Here is a 25,703-nt window from a genome sequence, read left to right on the forward strand (position 1 = left end):
GCATGCGCCGTTGCCATGGCAACCGAAGAGGAGCAAAGTGCAGCGTGCGCTTCGCCGTCGCCGCGGCCGCTCCGCCGTCAAAGCCGAGCATGACGTCACGCAGATGAGCAGTTGTGCACATGAGCCGATACCATGGTAACCAGAGAGACCCCACAGCTCCGCCGCGACCTTCGTTGCAGCTTCGCCGCACGCCGCTCTATCACCCGAATCCCGCGTCGCAGGCGCAGCATTGCGTATAAAAGGTGGAGATGTAGTGGGCGTCTATATCAGAAAGTTTTACATGCATGCAGAGAAGCAGAGTCCAGCCGCTGCTAAACGGCGTTATAGACAAGAGAAGATTAAATCTTCCGATCCTGAGGTTGTCGCCTGGCAGTTGATTTGAACCAAATAAGAACACTGGAGTCTGTGACTACGTGAAAAAACATATTGCCGCTGTCAGACATCTCCCTTCAGTCGCGGTGAATAATGGTAAAGCCTGCTGTGTTCGGGTTCTGGACAGCGTCATTATCATCCAAAGTGTCTACGTGGCACCGGGAACATCTGTCCACCAGGCAATTGATGTGGTTGCCACGTGTGTACCAGCCTACGGCATGGTTTTACAGTTGTGTGAGAATTTGGGTGATTTCATCAAGAAACAGGACTCTCTTAGTCAGTGTATGAAAGAAAAGTTTGACTTCAGTTCAGCTTCGGACCCTCACGTCCAGACTACACAATGGGGAACTACAATATAGCTTGCATGCTAAAGAAGCTCTACCAAATCGAAGTACCGTATCGACAAAATTGAGACCGGTGCATGCAACTTCACAGATCATCGGGCAATCTTCGTCTCTGTCAAGCAAATTGAATGAAAGATGTGTATACCCAATGTGTCTCATTGATAAACATAAAGTGACCACAACAAGCTCAGCCAGGGAAACGTACTCTCGCTACGTATATTCTGACATAGCCGAACTAAGCCGATGCCAATTTTTTGCACTCAACTAGTTGTGCTCACATTATTCTGACACTTAGCGGTGACGGCAGTTCGGTGAGTAGGAAGACGGGGAAAGGGTTGCAAACAAAACTATTTATCGGGTCTATTTTAAAAGTATATATTAGGTACATATTGGAAATATATGCACAACTTTTTTATAATGCGTTATCTTACATGCTCTATGTGTGCTGCACCATGTAGCTGCCTTTATATCAAAGGCCTTTCTTGATCTCAATTCCAGTATGTGATGCGCTATCGTTGTAATGATTCATGTACATAAAATACCAACTTAAGGTTCGCTTGCCTACATATCTCTTTGCGAAATAAACGTAAAAAATTCGGCGATGGTATTAGTGACAACTCACTCGGGTGCCACGTTTTCAAAAAATAGACACTTTATGTTCTAAAAAAATACAGCGCTAAAAGAAATAGCATAAAGTCGCTTCGCGCCAGGGGCATAAAGATCATACCGTGAAGAAGCCAAAGCTGGTATTCTTCACGATCAACAATAATGTATAAAGATTACAGCAGAGCCGATGATACAGGCATCATTGATACAATATCACTCGAACTCTCATCCTTCCATCAACTCGCACACGATACAAACACAAACATCGAATCCCTATGGCCTAAATTTAAAACAGTTGTGTCATACTTTGTCACTAACTACGTACCATTAAAAACTAAACGGACCCACAAACATAACCCCTGGATAACTCGAACCGTAATCCACGCAAAAAAAAATGTTCCACGACTCAGAAAGAGAGAGAAAGACCATCCGTCACAACGAACAGTTCTAAAACTTATTTCCGCTGTTGATGATTTTAAATCAGAAATGAAGAGGTCCAAGACATATTATTTTACATAAACACTTCCTAAATTTCTAAAAAATTCTCCCCAAACATTCTGGCGTTATATAAACCCTAAAAAACAAGGTGAAAGACAGGCATCGCCGGAGGATAACAGAAATGCAGCATCTGCTTTAAATAACTGTTTCTGCTCCATCTTCACAACGGATAACAAAGAGCTACCAGGAACTAACTCTAGTGCAGGCGTGACAATCGAACTCCTAACGGTAACTGAACCAGGAGTGTTAAACCTTTTACTAAATTTGGACACTAAGAAAGCAACAGGGCCTGATAACATCTCTAACATATTCCTACATAGATATGCCGAGTGGATAGCCAAATTCCTGGTACTACTTTTTATCAAATCATTATCCACTTGCACCCTCCCTAGCGATTGGAAAACCGCCAAGATAACACCGATACACAAATCAGGAAATAAATCCGACCCTTCGACCTTCAGACTTATATCACTAACGAGCAGAGTATGCAAGTTATTAAAACATATTTTTTTTTAGTTTTCCTCTCTGTCATCTTTCTAACCCCTATCCCCCATCCCCAGTGTAGGGTAGCAAACCGGAGACTCACATCTGGTTAACCTCCCTGCTTTTCCTTTTCATTCTCTCTCTCTCTCTCTTGTTTTAAAACACATAAACGCTTATCTTCAAGGAAATGACATTTTAACCCCGTGTCAGCGCGGCTTTCGTAAGGGCCTTTCTACTATTACTCAACTAATTGAATTAACACATGACATATCCACGAGCATTAATAACCAGAAACGAATTGACCGTATATTTTTGGGCTTCTCGAAAGCATTTGACCGTGTGTCGCATACTAAACTTGTTGCAAAACTTCAACTTATTTTAGGGATTGGCCCTATTCTAAACTGGATTAAAGAGTATCTTAGTAATCGCATGCAATTTGTTGAAATTAATGATGAGAAATCAGCGACAACTAAAGTTACATCGGGAGTACCCCAAGGAAGTGTCCTAGCACCAGTACTGTTCCTAATATTTATAAATGACCTACCTGCTTGTGTTTTACAGAATATTAAACTTTTCGCAGATAACTGCGTCCTTTACAAGGAAATGAACTCTTTTGATAATCATATAGTTTTAAATAACACCTTAACAGCAGTGTACCAGTGGTGTCAGGACTGGCAGACGGACATCAATTTAAATAAATCTGTTTCTTTATCTATAACTAGGAAAAAACACACATCAGCTTTTCAGTACACACTTAGTAATATTCATCTTGCATCTGTCCTTGAGAATAAATATCTTGGTGTGACACTAACCTCTGATTTCATATGGGATTCGCACGTTAATATCATCACATCTAATGCACTCAAACAAGTCAGCGCACCATCTGTATTGCACACTAAAAAGAAAGAATGTTTTTGGGTGCGGCCACTTGATGTCGGCAGTGCTGTCAGTTTGACGTCATGCAGCAAGGTTGTATGAAATGTGCTTGTTTGTCAGTAAATCTTTAGTTGGAAGTAAGTGCTTGTGGTGTCCCATCCTTCTTTGTCCCTGTTTGTTCTGCGCTTGTACATGACTGACTTCATTAACAGACGCCTTAAACTAGAACCCTCTGAAACAAAATTACTAGCAAAAAAAAAACTATTGTCAGACCAATTCTAGAATACGGCAACACAGTTTCGTTTCCCTTTACTAACAAGCTCATTAAAAAACTTCAAGGGGTGCAGAGAAAGGCACTAAGTTGTGTATATAATAAACACTCCCTTACAGACTCACCAACACAATTACTAAAACGTGCAGAACTCCTAATCATGGAGAACACAGCAAAATTCGCAAGACTTAAAATTATGTATCAGCTAATACACAACCAACTAAACGTGCCCGCTACAAAATACATAACGACCACAAAAACTATATCGACCCGCCCCAACCTCACACACAAATTTAACGAGTGTCCATTCGGTACTGACATATTCAAATACTCATTTTTTCCTCGAGCTACACGAGTATGGAACAATCTAAACATAGATATTACTAACAGCTCATCATTAGATGCGTTCAGTGCCCTGGTTATAGATCACCTGTTTGTTTCCCAGTAGTTATTCTCATTTTCCACACTTTTCTGTCCTGTTTATTTTTACCGTTTTGTTTGTGCCTAGACTGAAAATACAATACTAACTGCCGCCAACTTCCTTTTTTGGTATGCTTGTCATCATGTTTGCCGCCTATTATTTGTCCCTCAACTTGAATTCTTAAACCGATTTTGTAACTATTTTTGCAATATTTTATTCTTCAAATTGGTTACTTACCAACATGTGCACTACAACTGTATCATTCAGAGCCCTTCCTGTTACAGTCCCTGCTGGGAGTTAGAGTATCAAATAAAAATTTAAAAAAACGAAATTTTCTTTAAATTATAAAATAAGCCATTTTCTCGCCCCTTAGTGCTTAGTCACAATCAGCAACCAGGTAGCGGCGGACAATGGTGTGTCAGTGTGTGAGTGTGTGTGTTTAAATACAGCATCCAAAATATCTTAATAACGAAGAGTGACAGAGCCCTAGACATAATTTTGGCGTACCAGCTAAACAGCATCGCAGCTGAATCATGGACTAAGTAAATGATCTTTCGCATGAAAAGTCTGCCCAAATCCATGGAGCAAGGAACTCGGCCCGCCTTAGGTAACGTGAGTGAGTGTATGCTAGAGCTCAGTAAAAAACCGTTAGTAGTAAGGCATCCGTCCATCTATCCATCCGCCCATCCATCCATCCATCCATCCATCCATCCATCCATCCATCCATCCATCCATCCATCCATCCATCCATCCATCCATCCATCCATCCATCCATCCATCCATCCATCCATCCATCCATCCATCCATCCATCCATCCATCCATCCATCCATCCATCCATCCATCCATCCATCCATCCGTCCGTTCTTTCATACATGCATACTTGAAGCATGATGGCCTTAGTTGCCTGTGCCCTACAACCCAACATACATACATACATACATACATACATACATACATACATACATACATACATACATACATACATACATACATACATACATACATACATACATACATACATACATACATACATACATACATACATACATACATACGTGCATACATAAACACATAATACGTACATACGTACATACATGCATACACACGCACACATACATACATACATACATACATACATACATACATACATACATACATACATAAACACATAATACATACATACATACATACATACATACATACATACATACATACATACATACATACATACATACATACATACATACATACATACATACATACATACATACATACATACATACACAATCAAATCTGGTATTCATAATGATGTGGAGCCGCCGCGGTGGCTGAGTGGTTATGGCGCTCGGCTGCTGGCCCGAAAGACGTCGGTTCGATCCTGGCCGCGGCGGTCGAATTTCGATGGAGGCGAAATTCTAGAGGCCCGTGCACTGTGCGATGTCAGTGCACGTTATAGAACCCCAGGTGGTCGAAATTCCCGGAGCCCTTCACTACGGCGTCTCTCATAGCCTGAGTCGCTTTGGGGCGTTAAACCCCCATAAACTAAACCATTCATAATGATGCAGCTGGAGGATGTTGCTGACCATTTGTCAATGGAGAAAGAGCCTACTGGAAACACAAGGACGGAATGCGCTTGTCTTCATCTAACTTCTTTTTGTGTCGATGTTTGCAACGCTGTTTCTCCACTAATTTCTGTTAGTCATCTTTCTACATTCTTTAATGAACACTAGCATGTGGACGATTTATAGAGCTTTCGAAAAGAGGTCGAAGGGCGCTGCCATATTGGAAAGTGGGCATTGCTCGTAGCAGAGGAAAGATCTAAGGATTAATGGCTCGCACGACCACCCTATAGCCCCCCCCCCCCCCGCAAATAAAAAACTTTCTCCGAGGGTCACGAAGATGGCTAACATTCCTGCTTCTTCGATAAATCGCCCTCTTTTTCCGCCTGTTGCCACACCTTTAGGAGCATGACTCGGTTCATACAGTCAATTTTCCGTTCTTATATCTTCATTTGCAGCCCATACGTGTTTCCTCTGTACCGCCTGTCGTTCTTCTGGGTTGCCTCCATCGGGACCGCTCTGACGGTGATCTTGGGAACTGCTCTAAGCCTTGCTACAGGTGAGTACGGTCATCCACACATGCCTGCTAGGCCCACTGCAGGACTGACTCATCGATAGACTGTAATAATCTTTGTCCCTGTCAACTGTATTAACCCTCTTGACTCTAGACAAGGCAGAAAATGATCTAAGGCGTCCCAAAGACAATGAAAAGACACTATTGTGCGGCCAATCTTAGAATATGCCGTAATGATCTGGGACCCATATACCAAGATTAACATTAACAAATTAGAAAGGATTCAAAAGAAAGATGTATTTATAATTCCTATGGTCGCACTTCTCTTATTAAAAAGAGTGGCTTACCATCCGTTACTGATAGAAACCGTATCTGTCGTTTGAAATTCTTTTTCCAGTTAACTCATGAGCAATACAACATTGACATCTCGAAAATTGTTAGTTACTCTAGTGGTTATGCAACACGCCTGAGACATTCTCTTTCCGTAAAACCTTTATCCACAAGAACGAACTGCTACAAATATTCCTATTTTCCTAGAACTATTACCGAATGGAACAACCTTGCTGGTCATATAGTCGAAGAGAATAATTTGTCCCATTTTGAGGCGCTGCTGCAACAAGTGACGAAATTTTGAATGTTCGGTTGATGAGTAATTTGTTGAGATTTACTTAATTATATGCTTGGGTCTATGACTGCAGTATATATATTCTGAGGTTGTGAAACGATACAGTACAGTGTGATGTACTAATTTTGTTGCTGTGACGCCTTGTCTGCTGTATTTCCTTTTTTTTGTCCTTTGGTGTTACACAAATTATGTACCCACCTGCGATGGTCTTGTTGTTCAAGACCGCAGTATTTATAAATAAATAAAAAAAAGAGAGGCATAACGGTGCCAATTTTTGCAGCAATGTATGAAAGATGACCCCGGCTGTATAACGGAGAATAACAAAGCGCGAAACATTCTGGTAATCGGACAAAGCAACTACGAGCCCGGAAACGGGCTACAGTCGTCAAAGCCACAGGGAATGATTGTTTTAAATCTTTATTCCATTAGAACAACACCATCACTGACCTTCCTCGCGTCTTATAATTTACTGAGTCTCATTCTGTGATTTCGTGATTCTTTCTTGTAGATGTGTGCGGACGTTTTTTTAATAAATGTATGAGCATGTGTGCATGTATACATTCTTGTACAAGTTGTTTTACACTCAGAAGCAACATGAGACATGGTCTTGAAGGGGATGCACAAGAGCCGAACTGTTTCCCCAGAGGTTTCAATTAGCACCAAAACGATTCGGATTACTGCATTACGAGCCTTTACGTGTACTTTCTCGTCTTACGCTGTGTCGTTAATGCGGCTTTCCACTTACCGTGGGTTTTACCAGCTGCATAAAGTGCCCTGTGTTTCCATCGCTAGCAGGGAACAGTAATTCGCGCATAATAAGAAATGTTTTTGTCCATGCGTAAAAATGAACGCAACAATAGCGCATGTCGAGCGGCAAACTTTAAGCATTCACTTGCATTTCAGCCCTTAGTAACAAAGGAAACGAAAGCATAGAGTGCTCAGCAAAGAAAGTGGCGCCACGTATAACAAGACTTGCTGCTCTCTGGATAGCGTAGATAGTGTTTCATCATGTCAGCACAGAAAAGACACTGAGACAATGAAGACTTGACTGCTCAGGCGCATATGCAGAATATTTCCCCAAAGTCTTTCCACAATTTTGAAAAACAGGCTTTTTGAGTTAGAAGAGCTCTTTTTTCGACAGCATCGAAAGCGATGCTGTAAAAGACATCAAAATTCAGCTGCGAATTTCGCATGGCTTTGCAGGGCTTGAGCATCAATTACTCGTGCTTCAAACTAAGTTGTTTTTTATAGTTTTTTTTATTTTACAGGGAGATATTTTTGTCTTGCTACGCAGGCTCGTACTCAATCAAACGGTCATTAATCAATGACCAATGCACGAATTTTGAGGAAGACGTAATATTTTCCATGTAAGTAACTGCCGACTTGCAGAAGCTAAAAAAACCCAGGTTGTTTACTTGGAAGCGGATGTTTTGGTCGAAGAAAAATTCCTCAAGAAAATATGGGACAACTTTATGTGTAAGGCAGCTCATGAGCTTTTTTGCTCCTGCAGTATATACGGGGTTTAATGAAGGAGTAGCGACAGTTCTACTGCCCTTCTCACACCCTTCTAACATACGGGATCCACGAGAGAGCCAGTTTGCTTATAAATGTTCCAGTGTGAGAATTCAAGTACTTTCACGTGATAGAACAAATCAGCTCACATTTGCGCTTCATGGAAGCTTCAAGAAATCTTTGAGGCGAATTTTTATGCGGTAATTTTCCAAAGCGCTAGAGAATCTTCATTAAAAAAGAAGTTTGATTACGTGCGTAATTCAGACGCAACTTAACATTACTCTGGTTAGCGTTCCGACGTTATTCTGAATTGCAGGAGAACTGTATGGTTCGGAAAATAACAGGTATCAGAAGTAAGTGCTTATCCATGTTTTGGTTGCCCAGGGTAAACATGCATTAAGAATTGAGGGGACAAAAGGGGTGAGTTCACGTTGACGTCCGAGTGTTAAAAACAATTCGGCCTGGTTTGTCTGTAAAAACAACTTTGTTTTAGGCGGCGTCCAGACGGCGAGAAAGAACACGCATCTTACTAGCCCCATGTTCCTGAACCTTTGGAATCGCTTCAAGTTTTTTCGGCAATTACTGAACGTGAGTATAGGTTTGTCTCATCATCGTCGGTACGCGGCGCTACGACCTGACAGAAAAAGTGGGCTCCCTTTGGCCGCTTGTACAACTGCACCACCAATTAGCTGAAGTATCAAAGTAGTGTGTATTCGTTTGGCGCAATAGTTATACAGCAGATTACGTGTTCCTTCTAATGGCCCGTATCTTCACTCGCATACTGCATTTTGAGTTTTATTTTTCGGTGTGTACTACCCGCATTTGCGCATTCGTTGCATTTTTCGCATTCTGTAGTGCGTCCCCTTAGTTGAACCTGTGCTTTTCACGGCTTCGTAAGACTAAAGACAGATTGGTTCATGTGAAAGGTTTGAATATAAAGACCCATGTTTACCCACGCATTGTGTTCACTGAGGATGACGATTCCTGTTATAATTTAACTACATCTTGTCTTCATCAACTAATATGGACTATTCTCGCTTTATTTTGTTCACAGAAATTGAAATCAAGGATACCCAGTAGGCGCATGTGGTATTTTATTACGGAATGTCGCAAACCGCCGAGCATATGGTGCAAATTCTGAGGATTGTTCAGAGTGTGGCACCACAGTTTGATCCTAATCTGCCGTTCTTATCGAGAGAAAAACCACGACAAAAAAAGTATATCCTAAGTCTTCATGGAGACAGAAATAAAACAACTGGTTCCATTGTTTTTGTCGACGAATCGTTTGCATCACTCCCTTAGCAAAGTTGCATGATTCAAGCAATGTCAATCTTGTAGGCAACGGCCGAACGTAACTGCGGCGCCGACGGGCGCGCCACTCGCGGCGAGGAGCGCATCTTCTGCAGGATAAGCTCGCCGCCGCACGAGCTCCAACGGCTGCAATTCAGTCGCGGCGGCGGGTCGTGCTGCGTTCTCAGTCTGTGAAGACTGCCGATTAAACACAAACAGTTGAGTTGTCGCAACGCTTTCCATTGCACAGGCTTGCACAGCTTAGAAGTCGCTTTTACACTCCCAGTCGACCGCGCTTCTCCCGAGACAGACGTTGCATCTCACACAGCGTTTATCGGTTACCGAAGAATGACGTTATAAATACAAATCGTATGCAACAATGATTGAGATTGGCTCCCTACTCCTCACTTAAGAATATATGGCAAGCTTTTTATTGGTGGTGCGAAATCACATGAGACCCAACCCGGCTTACTACCGTTCGACACTTTTGCAAAAGCATCTCTGGCCTCAGGATAGAGGATCACTGTATTAGCACAAATGTTTTCGGAAGAAACAATTCCTTCTGAACTTGTATTTTTTTAGCACAAGTTATCATAGCGCTGTTGAACCCCTGCCATTTCCGAGAACAAATATATGATGATTTGAAGTCACACGGGAAAGACACCTCTGCTGCAGGAGCTGTTCGCGCATAACACATGATAGTCAGCACGCAGTGCTTTGACTGCGGGCTGACTACGACGACTGCGGGTTGTCCTCTGGGTGGGACCCCTAATACTATCACGTCAAACCTTCTTCGCCTTCGCTCGCCATACTCCAACTTGCGCCGGTATCTTCAATGTGACAAACGGTACCTTGAAGATTCGCTAGAAGAACAAGCATTTCATGCATTACATTTATTACATCGTCATCTCTTCAAACGCAAAGGTCGTCTCCTTCGATCATTACAACCACTCGATTAAAAAGCCTTACAAAATAATGAACATCGATCTGATCCGAGGTTCGCACTCCAGGGCGGCACCAAGCGTCCTTCCCCCCCCCCCCCCCCCCCCCCCTCCATATACAAAGAGTATTCCCCCTTGCCCTACGAGTAATCCGCCAATTACAACGTGACACAATATATTACCGCGCAGCTACCTTCCACGACACGCACCTGTGAGGTCGTGCGGCTCCCTAGTTCCCGGAAATATTCCGCTGACCGTTATCGCCATCGCAGCCGCTGGTCCCACGTATTAGAAATTTTAGTATGAGGAGACCCCATCAATTATCTAGGTTCTAAATGTCTTCATTATATCCTTCCACGACCACCAAGCAGGTTCCGAGAATTCTCCGGTGTCGTCGCCTTTATTAGTCTCGTCACCAGGTCGCCTTCTCGGATGCAGAGGTTCCACACTTAGGGCTCATCACGACAGGTGGCGCCGCCAAAGAACCTCTATGAATTTCTGAGCATGTCACGCAGGAGTAACTAGGAGTAACTGGCTGGGGAGCTGAAAGGCCTTGTTCTTGGTAGCGATGACCGCGAGTGCCGACACCATGACTCGACTGCAGTAACCCCCCCTCCCCCCCCCCCCCGACTCCTAATTCGATAATTGCAATGATTGGCTTGCATGCAGTGTCATTCGTGCGTTCGGTGCTGTCGTTGGATTGTTGAGCCCATCACAGACCATCAGGATAAATCTCACAGTTTAAGCGTTCTTATTTTCACTGTCCTCGTTATTATGTCCCACTTTATTTAAGCGTTCTTATTTTCTCTGTAGTAGCCGTGGCGCATCGTTGCTGTTAAAGGCAATGACAGAGATTACTTTCGACCGAAAAAATAAATACAAATAATGTGCCCTGTCCACACCGGCAAAAGGCGCTGATTGTCAGATGGAATAGAAGACAGCCTCTTTTGATGGGCAAAGTGTTTGTTAAAACTATACAGCCCAAGGGGTCTGCTTCTGAGCTCTGCTACGCGGCTTTGCTTGCATAATAAGGGGCCCTAATTTCACGAAGGCGGGATGAACTTATGTCCTCACCCCTCCTAAGCTTAGGACTGTCAAATCTGCTTAAAGAACTCCGCTAAGCGGTTTGGAAAAAACCCCTGGGACTGTATATTTTTGAAAACGACTCTATAGATGTACTGTCTCTGAAGTACAAGAAAAATCGTCCGCGCTTTCTCTTCATGAAATATCAACAGCTTTTGATGAGCCTGTATGCTTCAATTGACAAAAAAATTGGTGCAGTTTTTGCTGACATCAAGTGCTAAAAAATGCTTGCAAGCACTTTTTGGTTCCAGAAGAGAGCAAATAATCAATATCACATGGAAGAGTTCGGTTGAGGAATTTGGGGAGGCCGAGTTTATTCTAGAGCCCATGACAGTAATGCGCCGCTTTTCAGACACAACGGTAATTAAATTCCAGCATTTAGGTAACAGCAATTTCATTGCTGAGAGCTTGAGCAAGTTAAGTGAAAAGTAATCGCATTACGCTTCTGAAGTAATTGTAATCTCATTACTTTTTGGACAAGAAATTTTCAATGTAATTTATTTACACATGCCTTATTCGTAAGGAAGGAATTATTGATGTAATTCAATTCCTTTTCAAAACTAATTTTGCCATGGACGCTTATAACTGGGGTTGTAACGTTGGACTAGGAATAACCGTTGCATTTAAGCAGCTTTATTTCAATCCAACTCATTACAAAGGCCAGAAATTTTAGCGGTGAGCGAAGGCACCAAAAAATACACAAACCGCGAGAAAAAGAAAATCTAACGCAAATAGTTTCAACATAAAATAAAGGTAAAAATTGTTAACAAATGAAATCGAAGTTGACATAAAAATAAAAATAACAAATTGTTAACAAAAGAAATTGAAGTTAAGGAGAAAAAATACAAGAATAGAAAGCGCTGTAAGATGATAAAATGTTAATTGAGCCCAAAATATCTTAGTTCTGAAATTATTGAATACGCTAACTTTTTATTTTTTACACTCGTTGCACAGGAAAATGCGTTTCAGTGATATTGGAAGTCGGGGCGCAGATTTTGTCCAGACAGTGCAATCTTCCACTTAGTTATCGCCGATTTTGCACCAGAGCAAAAACAAAGTGTCCAATGCTTTCCTCTGGTTTGGTGAAGTAGCACGTCTTGGTCATCTATTCTTTCAACCGCGCGTAAAAAATATGTGAGCACTGACAAAAGGCAGTATGAAGGCATACTAGTGGGTCGCCAGTGAATGTTACAGGATTCCATGTCGTGCCTGCGAATGGCTTATTCGCGATACCTACTTAGACTGACTCTACACTCCATCCCCGCGACATTTAAGATACTTTTTTACCTTGTTCACCAACAGCTTGAAGAACCGGAAGCAAGAAACGGATGGGAGTCGACACCGGCGAAGCTCGACGGCGACGAATGCAAGGCCTTCCGCATTGAAATGGCTGCGCACACAGAAACCAGAGCACTCATTCAACAGAAAGGCGACAAGAAGCTTCAGTGCAGCACCTAATCTAAATCTGCGCGCCTTTGGAGGTTATCTTTCGTATGACTCTGCCCAGTTTTTTCGTAATAATAGAGGTGTAAATATTGTAACAGAATAAAACTGGGTCCGTGTTTGCGGTGGCTGAGTGTCGTCGGCGTTGCTGAGTGTCGTCGGCGTTATGCTCATGAACAACTTCGGGGCTCCATTCGCAGCCGCAATTTCTTCAATCGAATAATTTCGAGACGCGAAAGCTCTCTGGCGTCCGAGCGGAAAATTAACGAACATCAATCGGTTGAGTGCATGCAATGGTGCTTTGCCGGATGAAGAAGTACCGGCTGTAAAATTAGATCCATAATTTGTTGGAAAAGACGTACTTAGCGCGTATGCACGTCCTGCTGGCCGTCATAAAACTTTGCTGAAAAATATATAGTCGTAACTTTATCCTCCATATGCGCAGTGTGGTGCGCTGCTCTCGAGCAGAGCGGCATCGTGCACTTCAAGCTTCGGGCACTCAACCCGCCGCAATAAAGCAATGTACCACGCCTGAGGACGTCGGCACCCTTCGGTTCAGTAAGATGGCCACCGTCTTCGATTATCTCTGACCTATCCATGTATGTATGTATGTATGTATGTATGTATGTATGTATGTATGTATGTATGTATGTATGTATGTATGTATGTATGTATGTATGTATGTATGTATGTATGTATGTATGTATGTATGTATGTATGTATGTATGTATGTATGTATGTATGTATGTATGTATGTATGTATGTATGTATGTATGTATTTATGTATGTATGTATGTATGTATGTATGTATGTATGTATGTATGTATGTATGTATGTATGTATGTATGTATGTATGTATGTATGTATGTATGTATGTATGTATGTACTCGGTTTTACGGGGGTTTAATGTCCCCTAGCAACTCAGGCTATCAAGGACGCTGGAGTGGAGGACTGCGGGTAATTTCAGCACCATGGAGTTCTTTAACGTGCACTGGCATCGCACAGAACACGGGCACATTAAATTTCGCCTCCATCGAAATTCGACCGCCACGGCCGGGATGGAACCCACGTCTTTAACGTAAGCAGCCGAGCACCATAACCACTGAGCCACCACGGCGGCACTTATGCACATATGCATGCAGGAATGTCGCATGTATGAACGTAAGTTTTCATGTATGTGCATACATATGTACGCATGTATATGTATATGTATGTATGTATGCATGAATGTATGTATGTATGTATGTATGTATGTATGTATCATGTACGTATGTATTTAAGTATGGATATGCTTGTATGCGTGTATATATCATGTTTGTATGTATTTATGCATGTATGTATGTACTTATGTATGTAGGTACGAATGTATGAATGTATGTATGGAATACCACTGGGGAGAAAAGTTTCCAGGACGTGAGTTCTGGAAGAAATGCTTATTCTAGCTACACTTCGCCACCCAGTCGCCTGATATTGCATGAAGGCGTTAAAGGCCTAAATGCTCCGTCCTGTCTTCCCATTGTTAGGCGACTGAGTAGCAAGGTGGAGCTAAAGCGCTTTTCCTAGAACTAGCGTCCCGGAAACTTTTGTCACCAGCAGTATGTATGTATGTATGTATGTATGTATGTATGTATGTATGTATGTATGTATGTATGTATGTATGTATGTGTGTGTGTGTGTGTGTGTGTGTGTGTGTGTGTGTGTGTGTGTGTGTGTGTGTGTGTGTGTGTGTGTGTGTGTGTGTGTGTGTGTGTGTGTGTGTGTGTGTGTGTGTGTGTGTGTGTGTGTGTGTGTGTGTGTGTGTGTGTGTGTGTGTGTGTGTGTGTGTGTGTGTGTGTGTGTGTGTGTGTGTGTGTGTGTGTGTGTGTTGAAGCATCCGCTTTGAAACGGGGTGGTGACAGGTGCCACCATACTTATATCTTTTTTTTTACATTTCTTAAACTAATCTGTCAAAGATACCCTTAATATCTACAAATTCGCCACTTTTCTTTCACGAGAAATTCTACTGCCTTCAAATCTGACCAATTTTAATCCCGAAGTCGTATCCTTAAGTTGCCGACCTGCTTTGATACATCATCATCATCATTAGCCTGACTACGCCCACAGAACATCAAAAGCCTCTCTCATCTCTCTCCATTAACAAAATCCTTTGCCAGCTGCGCCCACTTTAAGCCCGCAGACATCTTAATCTCATCCGCCCGCCTAAATTTTTACTGCCCCCTGCTACACTTGCCTTCTCTTGGAATCCACTCCGTTACCCTTAAAGACCAGCGGTTATCTTGCTTTCGCATTACATGCCCTGCCCAAGCCCATTTCATTCTCTTGATTTCGACTAGGATGTCATTAACTCGCGTTTGTTCCCTCATCCGCTCTGCCCACTTCCGTTCTCTTAACATTACGCCTATCATTTTTCTTTCCATCGCTCTATGCGTTGTCCTTAACTTTATCGGAACCCTTTTCTTTAGCCTCCACGTTTCTGCCCGTAGGTGAGTACTGGAAAGCTACAGCTGTAGTGCACTTTTCTCTTGAGGGATATTGATAAACTGCTATTCATGATTTGCGAGAACCTGGCATATGCGTTCCACCCCGTTCTTATCCTTCTAATTATTCCCCGCTTATGATCCGGATCAGCGGTCACTACCTGCCCCAGGTAGACATCTTTACCACCTTTAGAAGCTAATTACCAAGTGTGAACTGTTGCTCCCTTGCTATACTGTTGAACATTACTTTGGTTTCCTGCATGTTAATTTTTAGACCCACCCTTCTGCTCTGCCCGTCTAGCTCATTGATCATGAATGGTAGGCGCTTGGGCTGGTTTCTTCATTTCAAAGGTGGAAAATGCAGCGTTGTTTGTGTCTGTACTCAGAGTTCTTGTCGTTTTTGCGCTACATTGATCATGTTTTGCAATTCATCTCTCGAGTGACTCAGCAAGGCAATGTCATCAGTGAGCCGGCCGATTATTTAGGTATTCTCCGTTAACTCTTATCCCTAACTGCTCCCAATTCAAGCCATGGAATACCTGCAGTAAACAGGCGGTGAACAGCATTGGGGAGATGATACCTGCCTGCCTGATGCCCTTCCTTATTGGAATTTTATTGCTGACTTTATGGAGGACTATGCAGCTGTGCAGTCGCTATACACCTCTTCCAGTATTTTCACATAAGGCTCTTCTACACTCTGATTCCGCAATGCCTTCATGACTGCCGAGGTTTTCACGAATCAAATGCTTTCTTGTAATCAATAAAGGCTATATAAAGATGTTAGAGGGGCTATATATAGGAGGCTGTATATAGGGATTATATATTGATAGTCTGAATATGATCTATTGAGGAATGCAGTTTTCGAAAGCCTGCCTGTTCATTTGGTTTATTGAAGTCTAAGGTTCTCCCGACCCTATTAGCGATGTCGTTAGTAAGTACCTTCTCGGCAACGGTCCGTAAGGTGATCGGTAAGCAATTTTTCATGTCATTGGTTTCTCCTTTCTTATGACTTAAGAAAATTGCGTTCTCCCAAGCTTCTGCTACGGTCGAGCTCATGAGGCATTGCGTATACAGGGTGGCTAATTTTGCTAGCACAGTCTCCCTTCCGTAATTTAACAGATCTGCTGTTACCTGATCCTCACCAGCTGCTTTTCTCCTTTGTATTGCTCCTAAGGCTTTCTTTACATCTTTCGTTACTAACGGGATGACGCATTGCTGTTCGGTACTGTCTCTCTCATTAACGCTCTGATTACATTGGCTACTGTATAGATTTCTGTAGAACTATTCGGCTACTTTAACTATCTTATCCATATTACTAACGACATTGCCCTCCTTGTGTCTTAACCTATGCATCTGGTTTTTACCTATATCTAGTTTACTCTTCGCCGCTTCGAGGCTACCTCCGTTCTTTAAAAAATGCTCGATTATCTCCTATATAACCTTCCTTATGTCGGCTACCTTCGTGTTATTTATTAACTTCGATAGCCCTGCTAGTTTTATTTTGTCTCTAGGCCTAGCCATCATGCCTTGGCGTTTTTATCCGATCTTTCGTCTCCTGAGATAGCTTGCCGGCGTCCTGTCAAACCATCCTACCATCCCCTTCTAGGGCGCACTCCGTAACGATAGCAGTGAGATTATCACTCATTGTTTGAACATTATTATTGTCTTCCGCTGTTAAAGCCGAATATCTGTTCTGCAGCAAAATCTTGAATTCCCCTACTTTCTCTCTTACCGCTTAATTGTTAGTTGCCTTCCGCTTCCCTAGTTTCTTCTGTTCCGACTTCAAATTTAGGCTCATTCGAGACCTTACAATACTGTGGTCGCTATACCGCACCTTTTCGACGACCTGCACATCCTGCACAATGCCAAGGTAAGCGCATAGTATGGCGTCTATTTCGTTTTCAGCCGCACCATTGGGGATCTTCTAGGCCCACTTCCTGTTGTTTTGTTTTTGGAAGAAGGTATTCCTAATCCGTAAACTATTTCTATCGGCGAACTCTCTTAACAACTGTCCCCTGCTATTCCTATCCCCTTAGTCGTCTACCGCCTGGTCGCCAGCCTGTTTCTTTCCCACCTTCGCATTGATGTTGCCCATCAGTGCAGCATACTGATATTTTACTTTGTTCATTGCCGATTTCACGTCTTCATAGAAGCTTGCAACGATCTGGTCATCATGGCTGGATGTAGGCGCGTAGGCCTGCACCACCTTCACGTTGTACTTCCTATTGAGCTTAATTACAATAGCTGCCACCCTGCAGTTAATACTTTAGAACTGCTCTATGTTGCCAGCTATATCCTGATTGATGATGAATCCCACGCCTAGTTCTTGTCTATCAGCTAATCCGCGATAGCACAGTATGTGCCCGTCCTTTAGTACTGTATATGCCTCACCTGTCCTTCTAACTTCACTAATCCCTATGACATCCCATTTAATGCTCGCTAGTTCCTCGCTTTTGCTCTTCAACAGCAGATTCGTTCCCGGTATATTTGTTATCTCTAAACCATGCACTGCTAGGGAGTGTAGCTCTACCTGTATCGACATTTGGATGGATACTGCCACATTCCAATAATATATATGTTTCATTATTTCTGCGGCTTTATTACACACTGCACATGCGCCATCTTGGTTTAACCTCTTTTGGTAGACTCGCATTTTAAGACACCTTCATATGGCTTGTAAGAGTAGGGCAGTGCATCTTTACTTACCAAAGAACAAGTTCCTTCCGGCGTTGTCTTTTTCATTTTTTAGGCAGGCCTGAAGTCTGCTTTTTTTCTTTGAACTAAGTTTTTACCTTCTACCATTTTTGCCTGTCGTTTAAAGCTCTTTATATCTCCGTATGGGCTGGCCGCATACTTCCCAGTTAGTTTCCTAATTTTTTTTCCTTCACTCTGAGTCAATGCCCTTTCAGTGCAAGTATTTCAGTATATTTCAGTACGTCAGCTGCCACCTTTTAGCGTCCAATCTTCATACCCGTTTTTCATAGAATGTTTTACCGTGAGCTCCTTGCCCCTGAAATGATGCCTAGCCAATGACCTCCTGTATTGCCTCGTTTACGGTTTCGACGCGGACATCTAGTACTTATATACCCACAGCGCGCTGATTTACTCTTAGGCTCGACTGAACTTCCACCCTGAGGCACGAAATCGCATCACAAAAGTAAGCTCTGGCACAATTTTTCCTTTCCGAATATATCTCAGTACTGCATACCCTTTGTGCCCCCATAATGTTCTCTCGCCATCTCTGCACCCTTTCGCCGTAACAGTCTGTTCGTGCTCTTTCACACACACACACACATATATATATATATATATATATATATATATATATATATATATATATATATATATATATATATATATATATATATACTTTATTCCTTCATTCACCCACACCGAGGTTGTGGTTGGATCTGTTGGGCATTAAACTTGGCATGGCAGGTTGCAGGTGCAATATCTCCTTCCTTTCGCATAGACAAGGAGGAGTTGCCTCGCTCCAAATTGCAATTTGCCACCCTGCCAACCGCGGAAGGACGCAGCTGGCTATTCCGTGTTCTTGGCAAGCAGCAAGACCCACCAGCTAAGGTGCCACGTTGCAGGTGACAAAGTGCGCCGCCGGCGGTGGCTGCGGGGTTATGGGTGTCTCAGTCTATCGCAGAATAAGGCTTGGGCTCTCCTTATCCCATCGGCCACGTGCCGACAGGGTTCTCAAGAGAACAACGGGCCCAGCATGTGTCTGAAATGCTCAGCGGCCACCGCCATGGGGTTGACATCCCCCACCTAATGAGCGTGCGTGCAGTGATAAAGGCGTAAGTGACAAGAATAGTGAAAGAAGTTCAAAGACTACCTTCGAGCATCAATCCACTTCCGTGGATCAAAGAAAGAGCACAACTAGAGTTGGATCATGCTGTGTTTCCTGACCGACAACAGCTTCCCCGAGTACTTTTGATATATAGATAGCGCGAACTTACGCCAGTCTTGGAGACAAAAATAAGAAACCAATACGCTTGTCGATACTGACGTGTGTCGATAATATGGTTCTTTGCGATCTGCCAGCCAGGTGATCTCATGGACATGTACTCGCACCTTATAAGTGAGATCGTTGGATATCACCAGATTGACTCAACAGTGCAAACGTAAAGCCTCGACCGTCTAGTTTATCTCAACAAGCACTATATAGAGTTTCTAAATCTTCCCGGTTTACAGTTAGTACTAATATAACTCTAGCATACATTAACCCCTGTAGCCGCTGCTCATGGATCATTCCACCTAATTTGTACGAGAAATATTTACTTTGGCTTTTGACCATCTTTCCGTGTTTAGCATACGAATCATGAGCTGCAGCGGTCACTGAGATAACCCTTCCTCAATCCTGCTTGTACCTCGACTTTTGTCGCACTCCTCGTTCATGCAAATCCAACCTTAATATTTTAGTCGATTTAAGCTTTGTCACTTCTATTACATCATTAGAGAGGCCTTCATCTTAGAGTATGCTCCACAGAAGCTACCTATTCATGTTGTCTAGCACGCTACTTACATCCAGGAAATGGCAAAATACGGAGGCCTATTTTCCGCCCTGGCTATTACCCTGCAGTGGGTAAGCAATAACGAGCGACCATATAAATGCCAACCGCTTCTGAACTCGTTCTGAAGTTCTCCCAGTAACTTATTGCTTTCTACCTATGTCTGGATTTTTAATTTCGCTGCCTGAATTACTAGCTTGTATCTAACAGAAATTATCGTAATTGGTCTGAAGGATTTAATGTTGGTTCTATCTCCTTTTCCTTTGAAGATCAATTCCTTCTACTTTGTCGCCACTTCCCGAGAATTTCCTTCTTTCATGTCGGTTTTTTGGGTTTTTAACATTTCCTTTCATTGGGGGCCAAGTTCATTATTAGCTTGATCTGAATTCTTTCATTCCTGCGGTTATAAATTCATAAATATTTTGCCCCGTCATTCTTCAGTTAAGATTCTCCAATGCTAAACTTCTTTCCGTCATGCTGTCCTGTGTTGCTGCTCAATTCTGGGCGATTACACTATCGCCGCCTCTAAAAACTCAGTCGTAAAAGATGTCTTACACAGCGTCATCCTCCTCTAAACAGCTTCCCTCAGCAGCTTGTACCAGTCCCGCTTTCTTTGGTACTTTTTAGCCAAACTGCTTACATGGTTCCGGAATGTTCTCGGCAAGCTTTCGGTTGTATCGCAAACTTTTCGTTCAGCCTCTATAAAAACCGTCTCAAATCGAAGATGCTTAAACTTTCACTCTGTTCACCCGGCCACACAAAGGCTTCTTAACCGCACTCTAAAGAAGAAAATGCGGTGGCGTTCGTAAGTTGGTCCACTCGCCTAAATGTATAAAGTACCCCTGAGAGTTTGCAAGTAGGTACACCCCACGAAATAGAATAACCTTTAGCCCATAAACCACGAGCTTTACGCGCGGTGAGAGATCGTACGTGTATCGCCAATGACGAGTCGCACTCTCCTGGCCCGATGTTGCGCTGCTCCTACCGCCAGTGCCGACTTACGATTGCTAGTTACGTTGCGTGCAATTTTCAACACTAAATGGAGTTATTTCGCGATAATAACGCGTTTGTCGACTTCAGAGCGTGGTTTAAGCATGACGACATAAAGTCTTTTAATAATGCGCCACACATGAGCGCGGGTGAGGGTTATGCCGCGAGAAGAAGACCTGCCTCTTGAAGCAGTTCCGGCAGCAGCTTGCTGCGATCTAGAGTTCGAGTTGCGCTGGGCAGTGCGCTTTAACTACTAACGATGAAACCTTCTTTATTTTAAGATGAAGCGACATCTAAGCACTATGCAGTGTGTTACAGCATATCGGATCACATAAAAGCGGCTGATTTTTGCACGTGGTAACCAATTGTTATGGCACGCTGTGGGAGACAGCCACGCCCAAGAGCACCTGTTTTTTTAATCTCGGGGTTAATTATAACAAAAACCAATCAATATATTTTGAGAATCTGAATTACACGAAAAATTATGACTACTTAAAATATTTGGCGACGTTGGTACGTTTTCCTGAAAAAAAAAATTTTGGTTAAAAGGTTAAAGTGGATTAGTGGGAGATTAAGGTAGATTAATGAGAATGTGGTGGTGGGTTAAGATGGATTAACGGCGGTTATAGGTGGAACTAAGGTGAACTAATTGTGCTTAGTTTGTGTACTACGGTGGATTAGCGGGTCGGGTTAGTATACTTCTCATATGATAATCCCGTGGAATGTACTCACTCAGTCCTAAGATTTTCAAGTTTGGCGGTGCTATAACATTGCGAACCTCTCGACCAATCTCAGAACTTTGTTAGAGACAAACCGGCCATGTGCCGACGGTCATGTGCCGGTGGGGTTCTCAGGAGAACGTAGGACTCAACATGTGTCTGATATGTTCCACGACGACCTCTGAGGTTGACGTCCGCCACCTAATGAAGACGCGTGCAGGGACAAAGGGCTCAAGGAGAAGAATGGTAAAAAGCTCAGCGACGCCCTGCCAGCACCACCTACTTAGGTGGATAAAAAAAAGAGTCAGAGCCTCCTGAGGTTCCTGGCCGACAGCAGCCTCCACGACTACTTTTGGTATATAGATAGCCCGAACTGTGCCACAGTCTTGGACACAAAGAAAAAAAACAAGGCGCTTGCCGATACTGATGTCTGCCGAGAATCTGGTTCTTCTACCAAAGAGCCAGAATGAGCGGTCATTTCTGCAGTAGAGGCAATGTTTTTGGGACAGAGATTTAGCGCACAAAAAAGGAGTTATGGCTCATAATAATGAGTCGGACAGGGTTACATGGCAAAATTAAGAGCTATCGAAAGTTACGCTACAGAGGTATTTTGGTTGGTGTATAAATAATGGGATGCCGAGGTCCGTGAGTGGAAATAACGAAAGAAGTGAAAAGATATGCCGCTGTGATTAAGCCATATAGGACTCTGGGAATTAAAAAAATATGAAGGAATTATCTTAACCCGGGAAGGCGAAATGCTGCGTGATTATCGTTTTTCAATTGCTGTTGCGTGTATGAAACCCCTTGTCGCGTTCGGTAAATGAAATAACGCCCAACACAGCATGCAGGCGTGTTTTCAGTGCATACGAAAGCACGCCTTCTGAAGCAGTCCAGAGGGATATGAGGTGGCGAAAGCTGAAAACGAGTGCAGCCAAAAGCAAGGCTCAGCGAGAAGAACGAATGGGGAAGTGCATCAGAAGGGAAGGGTACCATTTGTTTTCACATATTGTGGCGTTGACGTATCAATATTATATGCAGAACAGCGCGATTGTTACCAACTAAATGTAAAGATCACACAGAAGGGGTTGTGGCAACCATGAAACAAAATGTACTAGACGCAGAAAGAAGTCACTGATTCAATAAAATGCTAGACATAATGACATTGGAGCTTTGTAGGATACAATCAAAATATAAACAAAGATTTTCAACGAGACTTGGACTGCGTGATTTTTTAAGGAGAAATGATAGTGACGAAAAATTTTTCACAACAGATGATTTTTGCTGTTACTTAAACGAAGACAAGGAAACGACAGAGCATGCTCTTATCCAGCTTAAGGCAGTGCAGCGCCTTGTGTACGAGGCCACCTTAAAGATGCGATATTCTCTGACGCGGTACTTTAAAATGGCCAGGGCATGGCCAAATTTCATAAAAGTGGAAAAGTAACACGCGATTAGAAGATTGGTGGTGAATAGCGAGGCAGTAGCACTGTTTCTCCATTTCCTGCACTTATAAAGCATGTGGAAACCCGTTTCCCCCCTCCATTTCGATGCGGCCCATCTTCATCGTCGGCCGTCGGGACGGACAGCACCGGTTGGGCGAGGAGGGAAGTCTCCCTCATGGGGGAAAGAGAAGGGCGACAGGAGCACCACCTCGTAGGTTACGCGGAATTCTGCGGGACCGGACAGAGTCTCTTCGGGATCCCGCCAGCGTTACGAGCGGTTGGAGCCGCACGCTCTCGTCACCTTCCGCGGCAGGCGCACGGGGATCCGTTGTGCCTTGCCGCTGGACTTCAGGGTTCCAGGCAGCGAAGCGAGCGCAGCAAACGCGTGCCCTGGTTGCCTTCCCCAGCAAATGCTAGGCAATGGCTTTGCCCCAAGAATGCGGCGCGCACGGGAAAACCCGGCCGCCATTGTCGGCGCATACAAACGTTCGCCGCCGATACCTCCGAAGTCGCACCCCTGCCCCAGCCGGTAAGTCGGAAGTCCTTCTTACGTAGCCTTCTATTTCCGAAGAATGCCTCGTTGATGTTTTGTAGCTAGCTGGTCCGCTCTGTGTATTAATTGCAACAGTAATAAATAGCATATGAGTGTTAACGCTTTGTCGTCCCCTCCCTTTGTTCCCTCGAGCACGAGCCCCATCCGCGGTTAGCGAGCGGGAACGCTGCATCCGCGGAGTGGGAGTGCGGGCGGGGCGAAAGGCTTTGTCCCCCCGATATTTCCACAAGCACCAATCGTCCTGTCGCGGACGCCAGAAATTGTCGCATGCTTACCTATGGCGTGCGCTCCCAGAATCTCTTAGAGCCTGCAGGGGTAGCTATTTCAGTCTCTCAAGAAATTCCCTCGGCTTAGATTGACAAACTGAGCCGAAATTCAGCTATTAAATGACAAAGCGGGGTTATCATTTGCCGGCCGCTTTCGCCAGTCGCAAGGCAAAGAATGGGTCGGAGTCAAAGGTTCACAAAAAAACAAGCTTTATACAGCAGACACACCATGTAGAGCAATCACGTAGTGCTCAAAGAGCAGATGCACAATGTTCTCTAAAACAGTTCCAACGCACGGAGATCACTGCTGAAAAGAGGCTATAATAAAAAGGCATATCTTTCAGCAATAGGCTCTAATTCACGACAGAGGTAGTAGTAGTAGTAATAGTAGTAGTAGTAGTAGTAGTATGTTTATTTGGCCATATTATATACAATATGCCCTCGAGGTGAGGCTAAAGGAGGTAGACCAAGCATACCTCCTGACAAGGCCTACACCCCGATCACACATCAAATAAACAGTAAACCAGGCACTACAAAACTCCGACGACCAACCGGATGGCTACGCAGGGCGAGGAGCGGATCAGAGATAAATCTGAAGCTAATAACGGCCGACACGAAAGAAAGAAGGGAAGATAATTTGCTGCACATTTAATGCGAAGGCAAGGTAACCGACGGTCGTTAATGATAACGGATTGGATTCCAAGATATGGCAAGCGTAGCAGGGGGCGGCAGAAAGACAATGGCTTGATTAGATTAGGTAGATAGCGGGGATTCAGTGGCTGCAGCTGGTAGCACAGGGTCAATTGGAGGGACATGGGTCAGGCCTTTATCCTGCAGTGGACATAGTTAACCCGATAAAGATGCTGATGAGATGAAATTGACGTAGTGAATAGAAAGCTAATCATCATCAACATCAGCCTGACTAGGCCCATTGCATGATAAGACCCTTTCCAATGTCTCTCCGATTATCCCTCTCCTTTGCCAGCGGGGGCCACTGAATCCCTGCAAACTTATTATCATTCGCCCACCTAACCTTCTGCCGCCCCTGCTACGCTTGCCTTCTCTTGGAACCCACTCCGTTGCCCAAAAGGACCATCGGTTAATTTGTCTTCGCATTACATGCCCTGCCCAAGCCCATTTTTTCCTCTTGATTTCAACTAGGATCTCATTAACCTGCGTTTGATCTCTTACCAACTCTGGCCGCTTTCGGTCTCTTAACATTTCACCTATCATTTTTCTTTCCATACCTGGCTGCCTTGTCCTCAATTTAAGCTGAACCCTTTCCGTTTCTGCCCCATAGGTTAATACCGAAAAGATACAGGTGTTCTATACTTTTACCCAAGAGAGTAATAGTTCACAATTATCACCATCGCAATAGAAAGGGTCAAGCAGCGTAGGTAATCGGCCCTATATTGGAAATGGAAGGTTTCACTGCAGCCCTTAGTAGGGTCTGCCTTTGCCAATACATTTCCAGTATTGGACAGAATACCTGTGCTGCTTGGGTAAGATGTTACTGTCTGTCCTTCATCAGTGCGTTTTCTTTCATTTTGGCGCCCACTTGCGCCGTTACTTTTTGTTACCACGGCACGCTGACCCGCTCCTTGTGCCTGTGCGCATGACTGGTCATATAATGTTATCTGCCACATAGGGCGCGTCCGGCATCGACACCTTCTGACATGCCGATTGCTGGCTCTCGCCAGAAACAAAATCGCCTTAACGCAGACGATACATTGAATAGTTGACTTTGCAAGAGCTTCCCTCATATGAACTGTTCAGAAAGATTGCAGGACGCTTGCTTGCAAGCAATACAAGAAGAGAGGAGGCCGCGGTACGACACTGCCAACTGTTTCATCCTTACTTCCACAAGGACGGTTACAAACCACCTTAATGGAGTGCA

General features: G+C 43.6%; 1 pseudogene; it reads left to right on the forward strand.

Annotated features, from left to right (window-relative positions):
* The window catches only part of LOC144102642 (putative sodium-dependent multivitamin transporter), a 68,680-nt pseudogene extending 59,518 nt beyond the window's left edge, over window positions 1-9,162 (forward strand).
* The last annotated feature ends 16,541 nt before the right edge of the window (window positions 9,163-25,703 follow it).

Source organism: Amblyomma americanum, chromosome 8 (assembly GCF_052857255.1).
Source record: "Amblyomma americanum isolate KBUSLIRL-KWMA chromosome 8, ASM5285725v1, whole genome shotgun sequence".
NCBI lineage: Eukaryota > Metazoa > Arthropoda > Arachnida > Ixodida > Ixodidae > Amblyomma > Amblyomma americanum.